We start from the raw sequence: 19533 nt of genomic DNA, 5'->3' as shown, positions 1-19533 counted from the left end.
GATCTTATTTGGTCCTCGATACCAAAAGCAGTCATCACAAGTATTTTACCTTGTATAAACGGTAAAACGGTAAAAACGGTCCTAATATTATTGGACCTTTCCGCTGCATTTGACACGGTCGATCATGTCACTCTGATCGACCGTGTCTCAGCTTTAGGCATAAGAGGCAAGGCCAAAGACCTCATTGCCTCATTTTTAGCCAACCGCCCACAAACAGTCAAGATGGGTAACTTCACCTCCCAGACCTTCTCCCTCCCCTGCGGAGTTCCACAGGGCTCCTCGCTAAGTCAGACGCTTTTTAATATCTATGTATCGGACTTAGCGAGAGTAATAAAATCACATGGAATTGCCCTCACAACGTATGCTGACGACACCCAATTAGTGCTATCAGTGCACAATGACGGAACATTTGTCGCAGCCAATTTTCAAGAAGGGATGAAGGAGATAAGCTCCTGGATGTCATCAAACTGCCTCAAGCTGAACTCCGATAAAACGGAGGTGATGACATTTGGGAGCTTGCAGCCGGCCTGGTCCCCCCAGTGGTGGCCATCACAGTTGGGCACGCCCCCCCAGCCAGTAGTCAAGGTACGAAATTTGGGAGTCACTTTCGACAATAAGTTGACTTTCCTCCACCACGCCAATGCTGTGGTATCCTCTGCTTTCTTCATCCTAAAAAGAATAAAAAAACTTCTCCCTTACCTGCCGCAATTCGCGGGTAAAACATTGATCAGTACCCTAGTGTTCTCCAGAACCGATTACTGCAACTCCCTACTGCTGAACGCACAGGAAAAGGTACTAAATAAGCTCCAGACGGTGCAAAATGCCGCGGCCAGAATCCTACTATCCATCCCCAAATTCACCCCAACCTCCCCTTACATCAAAAAGCTACACTGGCTCCCTATCAGGAGCCGAATAAAGTTTAAGGCTCTCTGCATAGCCTATAAAACCCTGAACAATCCCGGACCAATGTTCCTAAAAAAAGCCCTCTGTCCAGTGGAACATCTGAGGACATTACGATCGGCATCAGCCCACCTGCTGAAAGTTCCACGGACAAAAAAAACCAACTGGGGAGACAGATGCTTCACCATCGCAACTGCCAAACTATGGAATACTTTGCCACTCCACATTAAAACCGCCCCCACGCTACTAAAATTCAGAAAATGCCTCAAAACCTGGTTGTTTGCCTCCTAATTTTTCCCTAAAAGAAGTGATTATCTGTAACATTAGCGCCGAGACACCCGTATGGGTATTTGTTGTGCTCTAAAAATTGCGATAAATAAATAAATAAATAAATAAATTTGGTCAGATCACCACCTTATCTCGTACGATTTACCGCACAATATCTACCAGGCCAAATTACCGTTAAAAACAAAAAAAGTGCGCCAATGGAAGAAAGTAAATTCCGAGACCCTAACCAAAGTCCTGCCCAAATACAAACAGAATTTTATCACCCCTGCTGATAGCACCGACCTAGACTCAAAGTATGATGCTATAATAACCACCCTTAGGCAATCAATCGATGAGCTAGCTCCCGAAAAAATACAAAAAGTAAAAGGTGCAGAGAAAGGAGCCTCCTGGTTCACCGAAGGTTTACGTGAACAAAAAAGGAAACTTCGATACCTTGAAAGATGCTGGAGGAAATCCAAAATGGATACCGACAGGGAATCCTATAGGTTATTGTTTCAATCATACAAAAAGCTTATTATATCAGCCAAGAAGGATTATTATGAGACACTCATAAATAACACCACCAACATTCAGAGAGAGACCTTCCAAATCCTGAAAGAGCTGAGTAAGAAGGAAGAAAAGGCAGATATCCCGATTGACAGCGATACCTTCCAGGGTTACTTCCTCGAAAAAGTAGCGACCATTTTGTCCGATATCAAGAAGGACAACTCAGTCTCCTATACCGAACAACCACCTCCTCCTGGTTCTTCATCCCTTGTCCTCACCAGCTTCCCCGAAATTGATTCCACCATTCTGAGACAACTTGTATTATCCACCAAATCAGGCTCCCCCGCCGACCCCTGCCCACCTGACATCCTTCGGCTAGCAATACCGCTTTTAGAAGACCAAATCTTAGATCTTCTAAACACCTCATTAGCCACTGGAACATTACCATCTACCTTCAAAGAGGCACGCGTCAGACCCCTGATAAAAAAGCCTGGAGCAGATCCAACTAACCTGAAGAACTACAGGCCAATCTCCTAGCTGCCATTTCTGTCAAAGGTACTAGAACAGCATGTACTAAAATCATTGTCATCCCTCCTGGAATCTCACCATCTCCTCCAGGAGCGGCAAGCTGGTTTTCGTGCACACCATAGCACAGAACTAGTAATGCTGTCGGTACTTGATGAGCTAAGATGCATGGCTGACGGTAAAAAGCCAAGCGCCCTGATTTTATTAGATCTTTCAGCGGCATTTGATACCGTCAGCCATGCATTGCTCCTGGACAGACTGGCTGGGTTTGGGATTGGAGAGCAAGCCCTCAAATGGTTAACAGCTTTTTTGACAGGAAGGACGCAGAAGATCCAGTTGGCAGACCAGGTCTCAGATGTGGGCATGTTAACCTGTGGAGTCCCGCAAGGATCAGCACTCTCTCCGCTCTTATTTAACCTGTACCTACAACCATTGATAGAGTCCCTGGCAAACATGAATTGTAAAGTCTTTAACTATGCCGACGATACTCAGCTGTTGCTGAGTATCGATAATACACCATCGGCTCAGTCCTTGGCCCAAGACATTCTACGATTTACAGTGAATTGGATGTCGTCCAATTTGCTGAAAATCAATCCAGATAAAACGGAAGTGCTCGTAGTCTCAACCTCTACTTCCCCCTGGAATGATCTGTTTTGGCCACAAGAATTAGGACCTACCCCAAGACCTTGCCCTAGTGTTAAGAGTCTTGGCATGAAAATTGACCAGGAACTCTCGATGGTTAACCAAGTATCAGCTGTAGTTGGCTCCTGCACCAACTTGATCAGGCAACTACGTAAACTCGCCCCCTTGCTTTCGAGAAACATGCTGCGAACCATCGTTTCAGCCACCATAGTGTCTAGAATAGACTATGGCAACGCACTGTACCTCGGCCTTCCAAAAAACTCCATCAATCGTCTTCAGGTTACCCTGAATGATGCAGCACGCTTGATTTTTGGATTGCCGAGGAGGACTCATGCCTCCCCTTTGCTCTATAGGCTACATTGGCTGCCTATAGCGCAGAGAGTCGAATTTAAGAGTATGTGTATCTGCCATAAAGCAATCCACGGACAGGCGCCAGCCTACATAAAAGAAAGGCTCAAGATATACGAACCTAAGCGCGCCCTGCGATCGTCCGGATCTTTTCTGTTATCCTGTCCACGCTTCAAGTTAGCAACAAAGGGAGGCAGATCTTTTTCAGTTCAGGCCCCTACCATCTGGAATAAGTTACCGGAGGCGCTTCGCAGAGAACCTAATCTTCTCCATTTTAGGAAGTCCCTGAAAACCTTACTCTTCAAAGACGCTTTTCCATCTCATTAGTCGGCTACTAGATCAGACTCCTTCATACTTTTATTCCATCTTTGTTGCTGTACTTGGTCAGTAGCGCTTTGAGACCTGTCGGTGAGTTGGTGCGATACAAAACACAGTTACAAATTATAGTTACAAATCGGGCAATTGGCTACGCAACTGTCTACGCTCATTCACAGGAGACATACCCATTTGTCCCAACCAAGGAGTTAGAAAATTAGAAAAGGCAGCAGTCATCTGCTGTCTAGGAGAAGGAGCAGTCGGAAGGACAAGAGGAGACGAAGCAGTAATAGTAGGATCCACAGTCGGAACAGGCATAGAGGCAGTAGTAGCAGAAAGAGGCAAAGTTGGCAACCCTTGAGAAGGCTGCGCATAAGGAACAACAGCCAACGAAGAAGCTGGCTGCGGAGAAATAACAGGAGGCAAAGCAATAGGTGCTTGCGCAGCCACAACCGGTGGTGGTTGTGGTGCCCTAGCATTCTGCACATAAGGTGGTGGTGAATTTAGCAAATGCGACATCAAAGGGTCTTTCACAAGATCCTTCTCGTCTTTCTGTTCTTTAGCCAGCAAGACTGGGTAGCATCTGTCTACCGCTAACTTCCTCACTCTAAGCATCTGCTCACTGTCTTTCTCTTCTTCATTATCTCTGTATGCAACGGCAGCTTGCACCATTGACATACCCTTTCTATTCTTCTTCGCTAACTTAATTTCTTTCTGTTTGGCTTCTTTGCGCCATATGCGGAAAGAGTCAAACATTGCCAGCCGGGCTTTCTTCTTGAACAACCTCACTTCAAGGTTATCCAAGACTTCTGTCTCAAAACTACCATAACGGTGCCACTGTAGGACACCGTCATTCTTCTTATATCTTAGCCAAACTTCATTGCAGCTGATAGGACCTACACCATGTTTCACGTATAACTCATATGTAGGAGTTCCGATCGGAGGAACCGGACACGAATCCTCTAACCGGGAATCCCTCAAAGTACCACAACTAAACAAATTCCTGAAACTGCTAAAACCAGGCATCTTGCTCACTAGTCTAGCTTCAAACAACAAGGGCAATCTAAAATCGATAAGCTCGTGAATACACAAATCCCTTGCCTTTAGGGCCTGCAGGTACCAAATCAAAGCTATCCACTAAAGGATACAAAACAAACTAAGGACTAGGAGATGCTCCGTTTATACTTAACTGAAATGCCGATGGCGTCACCAGAAGACCCGTCAATCGTCTCACTCTACAAACATCTAAGGCTCCAAAACAGGGCGACAGTCAGGGCAGCAGTCCTTCGTAGCCATCGGGACGCGGGAAACCTCGCAGCAAAGACCTTCGGAACCACGTCGACATACAGGGGTCGCTGAAGTGGCTGGCCAACCTCTGGAATTTTCACACGAAGCTCCTCACGAACCTCTGGCTTGGACCGGTACCGCTGAAGTCGACCCATGTTGGGCGCCAATTGAGGTGCTGGGTTTTTCGGAACCGATATTATTTCAATAACTCAGCCGTGTCAGGCCAACACCCAAATACCCCGGATTCCCCTGTCTTGGCAAACAGAGACACGGGATACTTCTCGATGACGTCAAAGACCAAAGTTTATTGGTTGCAACCAGGGACAGAGGTCTACGAAGTACACACGGGTAGTTCGACAGAGACTGCACCACATCAATGAACAAAACTCGGTCTTTTATGCCGAAAATTACGCCTCTGGCAACATTACAATTTACATTTGGTGCATACAAACTGACCAATGAGCAAGTAGCATTTCAAAAAGTAACGAATAGCGACAGTCAAAGTTAATCCCACTTTCCGTTGTCCAGCCCACCAAAACGATCGCACACATGCTTGGTTTCCTGTTCGATCAGGCCGGACAAACCCACCATAAAACCTTCAACCCAGATTGAGGATCATGTCATAAAGGAAAGGCAGAAACAGATAGAAAGGAGATAGAGGAGTGGGAACGGTGTGCCATAAAATCGAGGCACATCCTGCTCTTTGATCTTTATCAGGCCAGCTGCTGAACAAGGAACTGGCTCAGCGGGCTTCGCACCAGGCGAGGAGTCAGTTCGGCCAGGTCAACCAGAAGTCAACTAAGGCGTACGTGTCAAGGACTCGTTCGGCCACAATCATCGGGCCTATGTTAGGGCAACCACACAAGATGGCTGCCACATACAAAATGGAACCCGAGGGTTCAAACTAAATCCTCAAATGCAGAGTGTTCCTCTATATTGATTCATACGAAAACACTCAGACACGTTACACTCGCCATTTGCGGTCATTAGAGACCAAAATCGTCCATTTCTGACGATCTTTATAAATCGGGTTTCGGAACTTCCGAACCCAATTCGGGACCACGGAACAACAAGGGCCATTTCTAGGTGGCAGAACAGAATCCCTACGCCCACAGATCTCTCTGAAGTTGGAACGTCCGGGCTCTGGGAGGAAGAGGGTGCCCAGCGTTAGAAGATATAGCTCAATGAGCACGCTATAAAGCATCTTGTGCGTCCTTTAACGCTTAAGCTATTCCCCAACCTACTGGATTTCCAAAGTCGTATCGTTACTAAGTAGTGACGTAGAAGGCCTATTTCATTGTGAATCATCTTCTGCCCCAGTCGACACGGATTGCTGCGACGCTGCCATGCTGCCGTCAGTTCTATTTGTGCGTTTGACGTGTTTGAGGAACTGCTTCACCTGCTACGGCTTGGTGAAAAACCTCTCCTTACCTTGGTGCGTAACCCTAAGATGTGCTGGGTACAATAGTGTGTAATCAATTTGCGCTTTCTTCAACTTGCTCTTAACATCCATTAACTTACGGCGCTCCTCTTGCACTATAGGCGTGAAATCCGGGTAAATGGAAAATGTGTTCCCTTCATATGACAGCGTCTGTTTACTTCTTGCTGTGTGCAGGGCCACATCGCGGTCGCTATAGTTCAAAAGCCTTGCTATAATGGGTCGTGGAGTGCTTCCTGGGGTTGGACACGGTCCAAGGGATCTATGGGCCCGTTCTACTATAAATTGGTTTGAAAAAGATTCAGCCCCTATTGCTGCCAACAGCATTTTTTCGACATATTCTTCCATTCGTCCTGTATTTGTTGACTCTGGAATTCCAATCACGCGAATATGATTGCGCCTACTGCGCACTTCCAAGTCCTCATTCTTTGCAGCGATTATTTTTAGCAGTTTATCCATATAAGCGACCTCTGTAATATTCCTGGATGTTGAGTCCTCTGTGTCCGAGATGCGCCTCTCTGTTTCCTTTATTCAATCCTCATGCCCCTCTAACTTGTGTGCTATTGCGTACATACGAGATGACGTACGATCAACCTTATCCATAATAGTGGCAAAACCTTGCCTGACTTCCTGTAGGATGGTCTGTACATCAGCAGCTTGTGATGTAGTAAGTCTCTGAGCCTCCCCCCTCCATCCAAGTCCTGATCATCTTGTGCGCCGCGGGCCCCACTTTTTGCAGCTTCAAAACTCATCATCGACTGTCTAGTATCTGTTTTCCCCATGATGTCACAATGGTGGGGGGCGCAGCCAGCCGCGTCCTTGTCTGCACACCACCTGACCACCAGTAATGTGGGTCAACTGTGCCTACATCAATTACCAATCTCTGAGGCACTAATGTTGGGTCTAGGAGTGCTACTCAGCCGATAGGGCACAGCTCCCCTCTGCGCCTATTTACTGTCCAGGTTACACAGGTCGGGGGGGGGAACCTTATGAGCAGTAAAGAACAGCAGTTTCAGCCCCAGATCCCCGCACACAGTAGCATCCAGTATCACAGGCAGATAGAGCAGCTGCACAGCAGTGTTATGTCAATCATTCAAGATGCCAGATGTCGTGCAAGCGCCTTATTCCCCAAGCTGGAAAGTCTAGGCACCAGTCTTAGTGAATCACCCGGCCAATGTAGCTCCCCCTACCACAATGTCGCTCTCAGGAATATGCCACCTTGACTTTCACACAGAAGAGCGGCGCGCAGGGCCCTCAATGTTCTTTCCGCCTCCTCTCTCCACAACTTGAACTACGGTCTCACCCCTGAGGCGGAAGACGGGGGCTCAGTCTCGCTATTTTTAACAGTGTGCATTTGATTTACTTTGTGACATTTCCTTTCAAACTTTGGTAATCTTTTAATATTGAGAGCCTTACTTCCCGAAACTGCCATATACTCACGCTGTTCCCAGCTCAGCAGATTACGTGCTGACGCTGTGGAAAAGAGGGTGAGCAGCCGCCATATTGGGGGAAGGAAAGGGTGGCGCTCCAGTCGGTGGCCGCCTCCCGCCCTCCCAGGCTATTTAACCATCTTGATAGCGCGCCAACTTGAACTACGGTCTCACCCCTGAGGCGGAAGCCGGGGGCTCAGTCTCGCTATTTTTAACAGTGTGCATTTGATTTAATTTGTGACATTTCCTTTCAAACTTTGGTAATCTTTTAATATTGAGAGCATTACTTCCCGAAACTGCTGTGTACTGACGCTGTTCCCAGCGCAGCAGATTACGTGCTGGCGCTGTGGAATAGAGGGTGAGCAGCCGCCATATTGGGGGAAGGAAAGGGTGGCGCTCCAGTAGCTGGCCCCCTCCCGCCCTCCCAGGCTATTTAACCATCTTGATAGCGCGAGCGCGCCGACTTGAATTACGGTCTCACCCCTGAGACGAAAGCCGGGGGCTCAGTCTCGCTATTTTTAACAGTGTGCATTTGATTTAATTTGTGACATTTCCTTTCAAACTTTGGTAATCTTTTAATATTGAGAGCCTTACTTCCCGAAACTGCCGTATACTCACGCTGTTCCCAGCGCAGCAGATTATGTGCTGACGCTGTGGAATAGAGGGTGAGCAGCCGCCATATTGGGGGAAGGAAAGGGTGGAGCTCCAGTAGCTGGCTGCCTCCCACCCTCCTCAACACTGGATAAAAGGGGAACGTCATCCCGTCCGCGCCGGCGGCGCTCCGAAGGCAAGCCCGTCTGCGCCTGTCCGCTCCAGGACCGGGCCAAGGGCCACCTCCCCTGGCCCGAAGGCCTTGGACGACCGACTGACATATTCCAGATCACACCTGATAGAGTTAAGCTCATTCCCCACAATTCGCTGTATAAGGCACGACCTGGAGTTTGACCTAAATTCCACTTCACTGAGCTGTCCTCACTGTAATACCGTCATTCCCATTATTAATAGTAAGGTTAATCCTAACTTAAAGAACAACTCAAAATCGGCCAATATCTGTATAGCACTTATTAATGCTCGGTCATTGGGAAAGCACAGACAGGAAATAGCGGATTTAATCACAGATAGGAAACTGGACATCCTTTTAATGACGGAAACTTGGATGGACGATGCGTCTGATCCGGATCTTGTGATTGCGGTCCTGCTAGGATATAAGGCTTACCGTCAAGATAGAAAGGGTAAAAGAGGCGGCGGGCTGGCCATAATTGCTAGGGAAAGCTATACAGTAAGGACATCTTCCATCCCTTCCTCATGTTGCGAGGCCTTACACTTTGCCATCAAGTTAACCCCGTCTTATAATTTTAAAGGAGTGTTATTATATCGACCTCCAGGAGCACGTACAGGATTCCTCTCTAATCTAGGCTCGATACTGGAGTCATTAGTGACCGAAGAATCTTATACAGTCATGGGCGACTGGAATTTCCATTTAGAGCAACTTGATGATAAAGACACCCTCTCATTACTAACAGACATGGATACGTTAGGGCTTCACCAACTGGTTACATCCCATACCCACGAGGCCAGCCATATCTAGGACGGCATCTTTTCCAACTTGGTGGGATGGCTTATAACAGATATCCTCCCCATGCCATGGTCTGACCATTATGCCATCTTTAGTAGAATTACAATTATGGAGAGCCCCATTCATAGGGCCATCACCCCCAGACCAGAATCATTCAAGGTCTGGAAAGATATAAACAAGGCAGACTTAAAAGAGCTATTGGACAGTGCTCGCCCTACTTTATCCACTGATCCAAACACTGCCACTCTTCAATACCAGGACTGGCTAGGGCACGCCACACACTCACTAGTACCCACTAAAACATTGTCAAGAAATAGGGCCACTCCCTCGGCCCCATGGTTTACCGATGACTTAAGGAAACAAAAACAACTTTGCAGGAACAGGGAAAGGCATTGCCGGAAATCCTACAACTTAGAGACTAAAGCAAGTTACAAGGAAATACTGGCAATCTATGAATCCATGATTGCAGAGGCAAAGAAGAAGTTCTTCACCAAACAAATTGAGAAGACTAAAAACTCCAGTAAGCAACTCTATGAGATCACAAAGCAGCTTGCTGGAAATGCCCCGGACTTAGCACCACCACCTTCCCTATCACTTTGTGATGCGCTCGCAAATTTCTTTTTCACGAAAGTAAATGATATATATAGCTTTCTCCTCCAAAACAGATGTTGTCTTAAACTCTACCAGTAACATCCCCCCTCACTCTTCATTGACGTATTTCAATGATCTCACTGAGGATCAAACAATGAATATTATTACATCCATTAAAACCGGATCAGACCTGGACCCCTGTCCTTTTGAAGTACTCCCCCGCTGATGGACTCTCTTGTTATGGTTATTACACAAATCTGCAACTTCATGTTTGGATCGGGGTTTTACCCCGATATACTGAAAAAGACCCTTTTAAAACCACTCTTAAAAAAAACACTTCTGGATAAGGGCGAGCTAAAAAATTATCGACCCATAGCGAGTCTCCCATTTTTAGAAAAAGTAGCTGAAAAAGCCATGAACCAACAGCTTTCAGATTTCATCGAGAAACACCATCAGCTGGACAGTACCCAATTTGGATTTTGTAGATTCCATAGCACAGAAACAGCACTAATTAAAGCAGCCGATGACATTAGAGTCATCCGGGATCAGGGAGGAACAGCTGTCCTGGTAATGCTTGATTTATCCGCAGCCTTCGACGCGGTCGATCATAAGATCTTGGTCGACCGGGTCGGAAAAATGGGCATCCAACGGGTTGCAAAAGACTTGTTGGCCTCATTTCTGGCTGGAAGAACTCAGGCGGTCACCTTGGGGTCTTTACAATCGTCTCAGCTGTCCTTGCCATGCGGGGTTCCTCAAGGCTCGTCCCTAAGTCCGACACTGTTTAATATCTATGTGTCGGACCTGGCTAAAGTCATCAAAACCCATGGGATGAGCCTAACCTCCTACGCAGAAGATACGCAGCTGGTTCTGGCCATAAACAGTGATGGAGACAGGGTGGCAGAACGTTTTCAAGGAGGTATGCTAGCAATTGGAGAGTGGATGGCTTCCAACTGTCTTAAGCTTAACTCTGAAAAAACAGAGGTGGTCATCTTTGGACCACTCTCGCCAGGCTGGTCTTCAGCCTGGTGGCCCTCATCCTTCGGAGCTCCTCCTAAACCGGTCTCCAGGGTCAGGAACTTGGGAGTGGTTTTTGATGAAGGCCTTAATTTTTTTGGCCCATGCCAACAAAACGGCAGCCACAGCCTGTCATAAACTTAAACTAGTAAGAAAAATTATTCCTTTTCTACCTGACACAGCTGGAAAAACTCTAGTAAGCTCCCTAGTGCTATCCTCCCTGGATTACTGTAACTGTCTTTTTGTAAATGCTCAGGTCCGTGTGACTAATAAAATGCAAACTATACAGAATGCGGCTGCCAGACTCCTTTCTAGAACACCTAAATTCAAATCCATCTCTGATATAATAAGGATATATCACTGGCTGAGGATCCGTAATCGGATTAAGTTCAAGCCTCTAAGTATAGTTTATAAAACACTCCACAACCAGGGACCGCAGATTCTCAAGGACCAACTGACTCCCTATATCCCTTCCAGACAACTCCGTTCCACCACTTTGAATCAACTAGTGGTTCCCCGCACTAAAACAGTTTCCTGGGGCGACCGCCGCTTTCTGGTTTCTGCCCCCAAGTTATGGAATACATTGCCACAATCAATCAGGACAAGTCCCACACTCCTGCTCTTTCGCAAACAGTTAAAGACGTGGCTCTTTAACCAATATTTTCATAGTGGCACCTTCCTGAGATTCACGTACATAGTTTTAGCCCCGAGACGCCCACGGGTATTCGTTTGTGCTTAATAAATAGTAATAATAAATAAGTAAATAAACATGGCTCCCTGCAGCAGTCTGGTGGGGAAATTGTGGCAATCCCAGTGTTTCAGCAGCGCCCAGACATTCAGTGGGTTGTAGATGCGCCAATTGAAACTCAGACCCCTTCCTCACCTCAATTGGGGGCCGCCGACGGCTGTTTGCTCCCGCAGCGTCCCCCAGGCCTGTGATAGGGCTGCAGAAATGGGGGGAGGGGTGGGCTGTGGAAATGCTTACTGTTCTTGCGGCCTAAGTGGCCCCCGCAGGCCAGGCCACCCTCGCTCGAATCCACCGCGTTAGTGTCTCCTCTTGCCAGCCGGTCACTAGGGAGGTGTTGATTCTCCCGTATTTCAAAGGGTGCAAGCTCCGTATTTGTACTCCCGTGGTAAGGGGAGTACAAATACGGTCCCGCTACTGTCGCAGGAGTAGCGGGATCGTAGCTGCGCTCCGTATTCTTCATCTCACGCCGTCCAAGCCATTGCCCAGCTCTTGTAGGGCTGTCCACCTCCTGCCGCTACTCTGCACTTCCTCTCTCCACCAAGTGCTGCTCACCCTTGACCCCCATATAGACCTCGGGGATGCTGCTCCTTCCGCCGCCGCACGTCCCTAAGCACTCAGCCCAGACGTCTCAAATGCAGCAGCGGTCTCAGTTAGGCGCAGTGACCGCGTCAACCCTCCATGCGGACTCTCCCTATACCCCGGCAGGAACTTCCGTGGGCCAGATCAGGAGCAGAGTAAGTCCGATCGTCCTGGTTTTTGTAGCGAGTCTGGTGGGGGGTTATTTCTTCCAGTTGGAGGCATTAGATGTGTCATTAAGCAAGATAAATTCCAGGACTAAGATGCCAGGTTGCAGGAGCCTCACACGTGTGCGGCCATCTTGCATGTGCACCACCTAGCGCCCCCCCACCTAGCACCCCCCCACCTTTTTGAATAAATTGAACTGGAATAGCTGGTACATGAACAATACACCACAAAATGATGAGTATTGGGAACATTTGACTTGGATAATAATAGTGCACTTAATCAGAGCCTTATAGGCAAGGATACAGAGGAGCCCCAGGGATCACTGGAAGTGAAAAGTCTTACAGACTCCCAGGGAAAATAAAATGAACAAGGGAAAGAATTAAAAGGAAAATGCAACAAAGGCTTGAATGACGACCGAGTGACAGAGAGAAATGACAAAGACTTTACAGTAAGGCCGGCTGCCCGATGTATCAATAGCTTTAAAAAACCTACTCATGATGACAAAACTCCTAAAGACATTGCAGATAATTTTGCAGGGTTTCCTCCTCCACCAATTCCTTACACACCCACATAGGCTCAGATAACCTAAGCACCCCAAATTAGTCTGTCTACATACCCTCATCCTATAAAATATGAGGACCCGGGACTAATGCAACCATGTATGGTGCTAATCCAAAATCCCCACCTTCTCCAGATTGAACGGTTTATAAACCACAAATGACAGTCACTGCAGACAAACGCAGTCATAAGATACAAGAGTGGCCAACTCTCCAGGCTCTATTAAGGCAATTACCGGGTGCCAACAGTGCAAAATTCACATTACATGCCCTTTGGACCCCAGGAATTTACTTCAAAACTTATTAGGAAAGAAACCTAAAGATTCCTATAAGAACCACTGACTGCCTGTCTTTTACTACCCTACTTGGGCAGATATACATCAATTAGTAAGAGTTGTCTTGACCCCAGAGATGCAGTGAAGATTTCTGACTGTAGTTGCTTGGCCAGATAAGGCACTAGACATCACATTAGGGCTACAAGGTGAACACTCAAAATAGTGGATGCAGTCACTACTGTTGTCCTTGTAAAGCAGATTGGTGCATGCAGGGGTCTCCATTTTACTGACTTCCAAAACTCAACATTTATATCTGCAGGTAACAGTACTTTAAATAGGTTCCAGGCCTGACCCAAGCATCCCTCTCACCTAGACCCCAGTAAGATGAACAGCATGAATGCCTCACTGTTACTATTGATCTGTTGATACCTCAAATTTATCTCAAAGACAGCGGTGGCTTCTCCATTAAGGCTGCTGAGCGTCACCCTACTGCTCTCTCAGCAGTGGAAACATGGAAAATATAATGATAATAAAACAGTTTATTATCATTTTATTTTTCCTCGCTGATCCGAGTCAAGGGCGAGGCCGGGCCATCCTGATGGACAGCAGCTGCAGCAGGAAGGAGGAGTGGTGGAACCTGCTGTAAGTGTGCATGTCGGTGTATCCGGCCATCTTAGGATGGCCAAATCAACAAACACACTTAGATCTCTCCACCTGAGCTGTGCTACACAGCCGGATGGAGAACAAGCACAAGCTCCCAGCCCCCACTGAGTGTCAAACCAGCCTGCTGGACCAATCGCGGTGCTTCTCTCATGCTGGGCATTATGAGCATGAAAGCAGCGTCTGGATTGGTGTAGGGAGTCTGGGAGCCTGTGCCTGGACACTCAAAAGTCGAGAGGAGCAAAGGAACAGAACAGTAAGTGGGTGTTAGAAATGGGGTCTCTAATTGGCAGAGGTAGGTACCTTTGTCCAAGTAGGGACCCTTCTTCCTAGTCAGGGTAAGGGGGATACACTTTTAAAATAGCCCCGGCTCACCCCATTGGTAGCTTAGTATGAACAGACAGGCTTATGTCAGAGGCATTGTGTACTGCATTTGTGAACACATACAGCAATACAGTGAAAACACTACATATGGACACCACACCAATTTAGAAAAATAAGGTATATTTAGCTAAACCACAACAAGACCAATCAACAAAAATCCACAATACAGTAATAAAAATATGACTTGCAGATGATAGAAAGTACCTTGGATGTGTCACGCAAACAAACAAAAATGGCAGCAGGGAAGGTGATGCATCAGTTCTTTACACTCAGGGAAGGTGATGCATCGGTTCCTTGCTCTAGTGGAGATAGTGAGTCAGCTCCTTATTGCCGCACAGGGGAGGTGTTGCTTCAGTTCCTTACCGGAAAGGAGGTGATGCAGCGGTTTCTTACTGCGTCCCCAAATGATGTGACAAACTTGATGCGTGGATTCTTGTAGCCGCACAGCAGGCCTTGAGTCTAAATTGGTGCGGTGATCTCCGACTTCAGAGATAATGCACTCGAAGCGGCTGCCAGGTGCTGCAATGATTTCTTCAGCGATTCATCAGAAACAGGTGCGGATGCGTCTCGCTTCTCGAAGTTGCTTTATCTTTTCTAGCTCCCTGCGGCAAACAACCTCCAGTGGTCCAAAACAACAGCAGGCTCCTCTTAGCAGTTCAGAACTCCCAGCAAGGAAGTTCAGCTGGGCTGGTAATGAAGTCTTTGTGTCCCTGACACTTCAGAGCAGGAGACAAGCTCAATTCAAGCCCTTGGAGGTCTTCCTCAAGCAGGGGATACAGCAAACAGCAAAGTACTTTCTCCTTTCCTTGCAAGCAAGTAGCTACTGCAGGCCAACCCCAGACAGCAAATAGTACAGAAGCAGTATTCCTCCTCAGCTTCACCAGCTCTTCTCCTGGGCAAATGTTCCTCCTGATTCCCAGAAATTATCTAAAGTTCTGGTGTCTGGGCCCCAATATTTATACTACAAAATCCTTTGTTCTCTGGTGGCAGAGAAGCCCTGTGCTAGGTCAAAACCAGTTATGTCGTCTCTGGTGCAGTTTCCTGGCAGGAAGTTGAGACAGCATTGTGGAAAGCAGACCAGGCCCATTCAGGTGGAAGGAAAACTACTCCCCTACTCTAAGTGCAGCCCAGGTCTATTCAGCCCAGCCCAGAACAGACTCATCAGACTTTCTGGGGCCACTGCTTCTCCCCAGCCCCTGTCATCAAAAGCCAGACATGCAATACACAAACCTAGCAGAGGCACAATGGATGGCTAAGCAAGAAAATATCAACTGTCTAATGTAAAAATCACCCTCTTTTAAAGATGCATTTTAACATTCTGAGTTCAGGCATACTAAACTTTATTTCCCTACCTCGTTCCCAGGGGTAGTTATGTTTATAAAATGTTATAAGCAAACTCCCCATTCTATCCTATGGGAACAGGTAGCCTTGCAATAGTGAAAAACGAAATTGGCAGTGTTTCACTATCAGGACATGCCACACACACCAGGGCATTTCCTACCTTTCACATACACTGCACACTGCCCACACGGTTACCTTAGGCCTACCTTAAGGGTGACTAATATATACAAAAAAGGGAATGGTAGGGCCTAGCAAGTGGGTGCACTTGCCAGGTTGACATGGCAGTGTCAGACTACACACAGGATTGGCAATAGCAGGCCTGAGTTACATTTACAGGCTGCTTATGTGGGTGGCACAATCTGTGATACAGCCCACTAGCAGCATTTTATTTGCAGGCCCTGGACACACACAGTACCCTGTAATAGGGACTGACTAGTAAATCAAATCAGCCAATCATGGAAACATCAATCCATAACAACAATTTACTAAGGGAGCACTTGAACTTTGGCACTGAGCAGCAGTGGAAAAGTGCACAAAGCATCCAACCCAGTAAAACAGAGTCCAACACACAGCAATAACACGGGAGGCAAAGGGAAAAATGCTGGGGAGACCCACACCAATGGAGAAGTGTGGCTCAGGGGTTAGAGGCGGCAGACCTGTAGCTTGAGTTCGGCCCGTAACCAGGGTTCAATTCCCCGCCTCGGCGGGTCTTGGGCTCAAAATTCCACGGACTCGTTAATTCTCGCTCCGGTGCCTTCTCAACTCACGGGTTCACACTCTGCGACTCTGGGCAATAGCTTGCTTAATCTCCACAACGGCCCCTCGCGGTGGGATGCCTGGCTTTCACCTTGTGGATACCCTGCCAGGATTATCTCACAGGGGAATACCAGGACGGGTTCCCTAAGCAAGCGCTGAGATGCCCCAGGGTAAGTCGTGCGCTATATAAGTTTCATTCATTTCATTTCACCAATGGTGCCAGGTCTAACACGTGTCCCCTCTAGCTGGAATGTGGGGAGAATTACACACCCTCTTGGGAGTTCTCTTCACTAAAGCGGAAACATCTGGACAGACCATCAGCATTGATGTGTTCTGTAGCAGGGCGGTGTTCCACCATGAAGTCCATCCCCTGTAGGGAAATGGACCACCTCAACAGCTTTGGATTCTCACCCCTCATTTGCATCAACAATCTGAGGGGTTTGTGGTAGGTCTGAACCCGGAAGTGAGTCCCAAACAAGTAGGCCCTCAGGTTCTTCAGCGCCCAGACCACAGCAAATGCCTCACCCTCAATCGCACTCCACCTCTGTTCCAGTAGAGTAACCTCCTACTAATGAAGAATAGAGGTTGGTCTAGGCCCTCCTTTTTTAACGGTGAGAGCACAGCCCCCACACCATGCTCTGAAGAATCTCTCTACACAATGAATTCCCTTGAGAAGTTGGGCACCCGAAAAACGGGCTCTACGCACATGGCAGTTTTCAGGGCATCAAAAGTCTTCTGGCACGCATCAGTCCAGTTCACCTTTCTGAGCTGCTTCCTGGAAGTTAGCTCTGTCAAGGTCGCAACAATGGTGCCATGCCCCTTGCCAAATCTCCTGTAATACCCAGTGAGTCCTAAGAAGGCGCTCACCTCTGTCTGTGTCTTGAGTGGTTCCCAAGCCAGAATGGTAGCAATTTTGGCTGTAGGGGTTCCACCTGGCCGCTCCCCACCTGGTGTCCCAAGAACACCACAGAACCCTGCCTGATCTGGCACTTGCTTGCCTTGATCATGAGGCCTTCCCTCTGCTGAGCCTTCAACACTTCGAAGAGGTGGTGCAGATGTTCCTCCCAAGTGGCACTGAACACTGCTATGTCATCCAGGTAGGCAGCACTGAAATCCTCCAGTCCAGCCAATACCTGGTTGACCAACCTCTGAAAGGTGGCAGAGGCATTCTTCAACCCAAAGGGCATCACCCAGAATTGGTAGTGACCCTCTGGCATTGAGAATGCTGACCTCTCCTTTGCCCCATCAGTTAAGGCAATCTGCCAGTACCCAGAAGTTAAGTCAAACGTACTGAGCCTCTGGGCAGTTCACAACCGATCTATTAGCTCGTGAGCTCTGGGGAGGGGGGTGCGCATCAGTCCTGGTGACCGAATTGACCCCACGGTAGTCCACACATTACTGGATTTCTGACATGGCACCGGGTGCGGCAGCCCTTGGGAGCAACACTGCACTGGCTCAAGAGCTGTTTGAGGGCTTAATCACCCCTAGCACTAACATCTTGGAGACTTCCTCCTTGATGCAAGCCTTGACCTTATCTGCCGCTCTGTAAATGTTATGCTTCACAGGAGGGCTGTCCCCAGTGTCCACATCATGGACACACCACTGAGAGACACCAGAGGTCAGGGAAAACAGAGCAGCAAAGTGCCCCAACAGTTGGCAGCAGGCACTCTGCTGTTCAGGGGTCACAGCAGGGGAGAGGGTTACACCGTCCACTGACCCACTATGTTCCTTCACAAACAGGAAGTAAGGAAGAGGCTCAGTCTCCTCCAGCATCTGTTGCTAGGAGCATGCCCACTTTGGACCTCTCCAAGTGGGGCTTAAGGCGGTTCTCATGCAGGACCCACAAAGGGTTCCTTGGAGACCGCAAGTCCTCCAGGTAGGTCACTGTACTCTTGCGCTCCACCACCTCAAATGGTCTGGTCCAACTATTTTGAAGTGCACAAGGCTCCACTGGGGCCATGACCCACACTTTCTGTCCAGGCAGAAACTCGATCAGAGTGACATTCTGATCATACCACCGTTTCATCACCTCTTGGCTGGCTTCCAGATTAGCCTGAGCGAGTTGTCTAAGCCCTTAGTCTGGTTCCTGAAGGCCAGCATGTAGCTATATACTTCATGGGGAGGTTTACTGGGAGCTTTCCCCAAGCCTTCTTTGACCAGACTTAGAGGTCCTCTTGCAGGATGTCCGTACAGGAGCTCAAAGGGACTGAACCCTAAGGACTTCTGAGGGACCTCTCTGTAAGCAAAGAAAAGGCATGGTAAGAGGATGTCCCACTTACACCTCATGGATTCACCAAGACCCACAATCATGCCCTTCAGGGTCCAGTTGAATCTCTTAACCAGCCCATTAACTTGGGGGTAAATCCATGGTGGCAGAGGGGAGTTAGGGCCTAGCTGCAGAGCGCGCGCGGAGTGATTTGGGAAATTTGTGAAAAACTGACAAAGTCCCCATTTTTGTACTTTTGCTCTTTGGCTGTTTGGGGGTCTTCTACTCGTTTTCTCCTGGGTTGACGGCTCTGGGGCCATTGCTGGGAAGCTCTAATACCGGATAAAAGTGGTTTGGACCAAATCCCTGGCGGAAATTTTTTGTGTTTTTGATGACTTGCTTGCCTTTGAGGTGCTCTTAGGGGGGGTTCCGTCTGTTTGTGGGTGAGTTTCGGGGTCTGGGAGCACTGCTGGGACACTCTAATCTTGATTGCATTTGCTTTTCAGGAAATCCGTGGTGGCAACCCCGACTTATGGCCTAGCTACGCAGCGCGTTTGGACCGAAGGCCGAGAAATATTGCAAGTATGAGATTTTGCTTTTGGCCTGTTTGGGGGTGTTATGCTTCTTGGCGGGTGGGTTGGCGGGTCTTGGGGCATTCCTGGGAAGGTCTAATACCGGGTAGAAGTGGTTGGGACAAAATCCAGGCCGATTTTTTTTTTTGCTATTTCTGACATTTTGCTCAATGTAGCGTTTTCGGGGGCCTGTTTGTTGGGCTTCCTGGTGTTTGTGGGTGAGTTTCGGGGTCTGGGAGCACTGCTGGGACACTCTAATCTTGATTGCATTTGCTTTTCAGGAAATCCGTGGTGGCAACCCCGACTTATGGCCTAGCTACGCAGCGCGTTTGGACCGAAGGCCGAGAAATATTGCAAGTATGAGATTTTGCTTTTGGCCTGTTTGGGGGTGTTATGCTTCTTGGCGGGTGGGTTGGCGGGTCTTGGGGCATTCCTGGAAGGTCTAATACC

The sequence above is a fragment of the Lissotriton vulgaris genome, chromosome 8 (assembly GCF_964263255.1).
Source record: "Lissotriton vulgaris chromosome 8, aLisVul1.2, whole genome shotgun sequence".
Taxonomy (NCBI): Eukaryota; Metazoa; Chordata; class Amphibia; order Caudata; family Salamandridae; genus Lissotriton; species Lissotriton vulgaris.
This window is presented reverse-complemented; position numbering follows the sequence as displayed.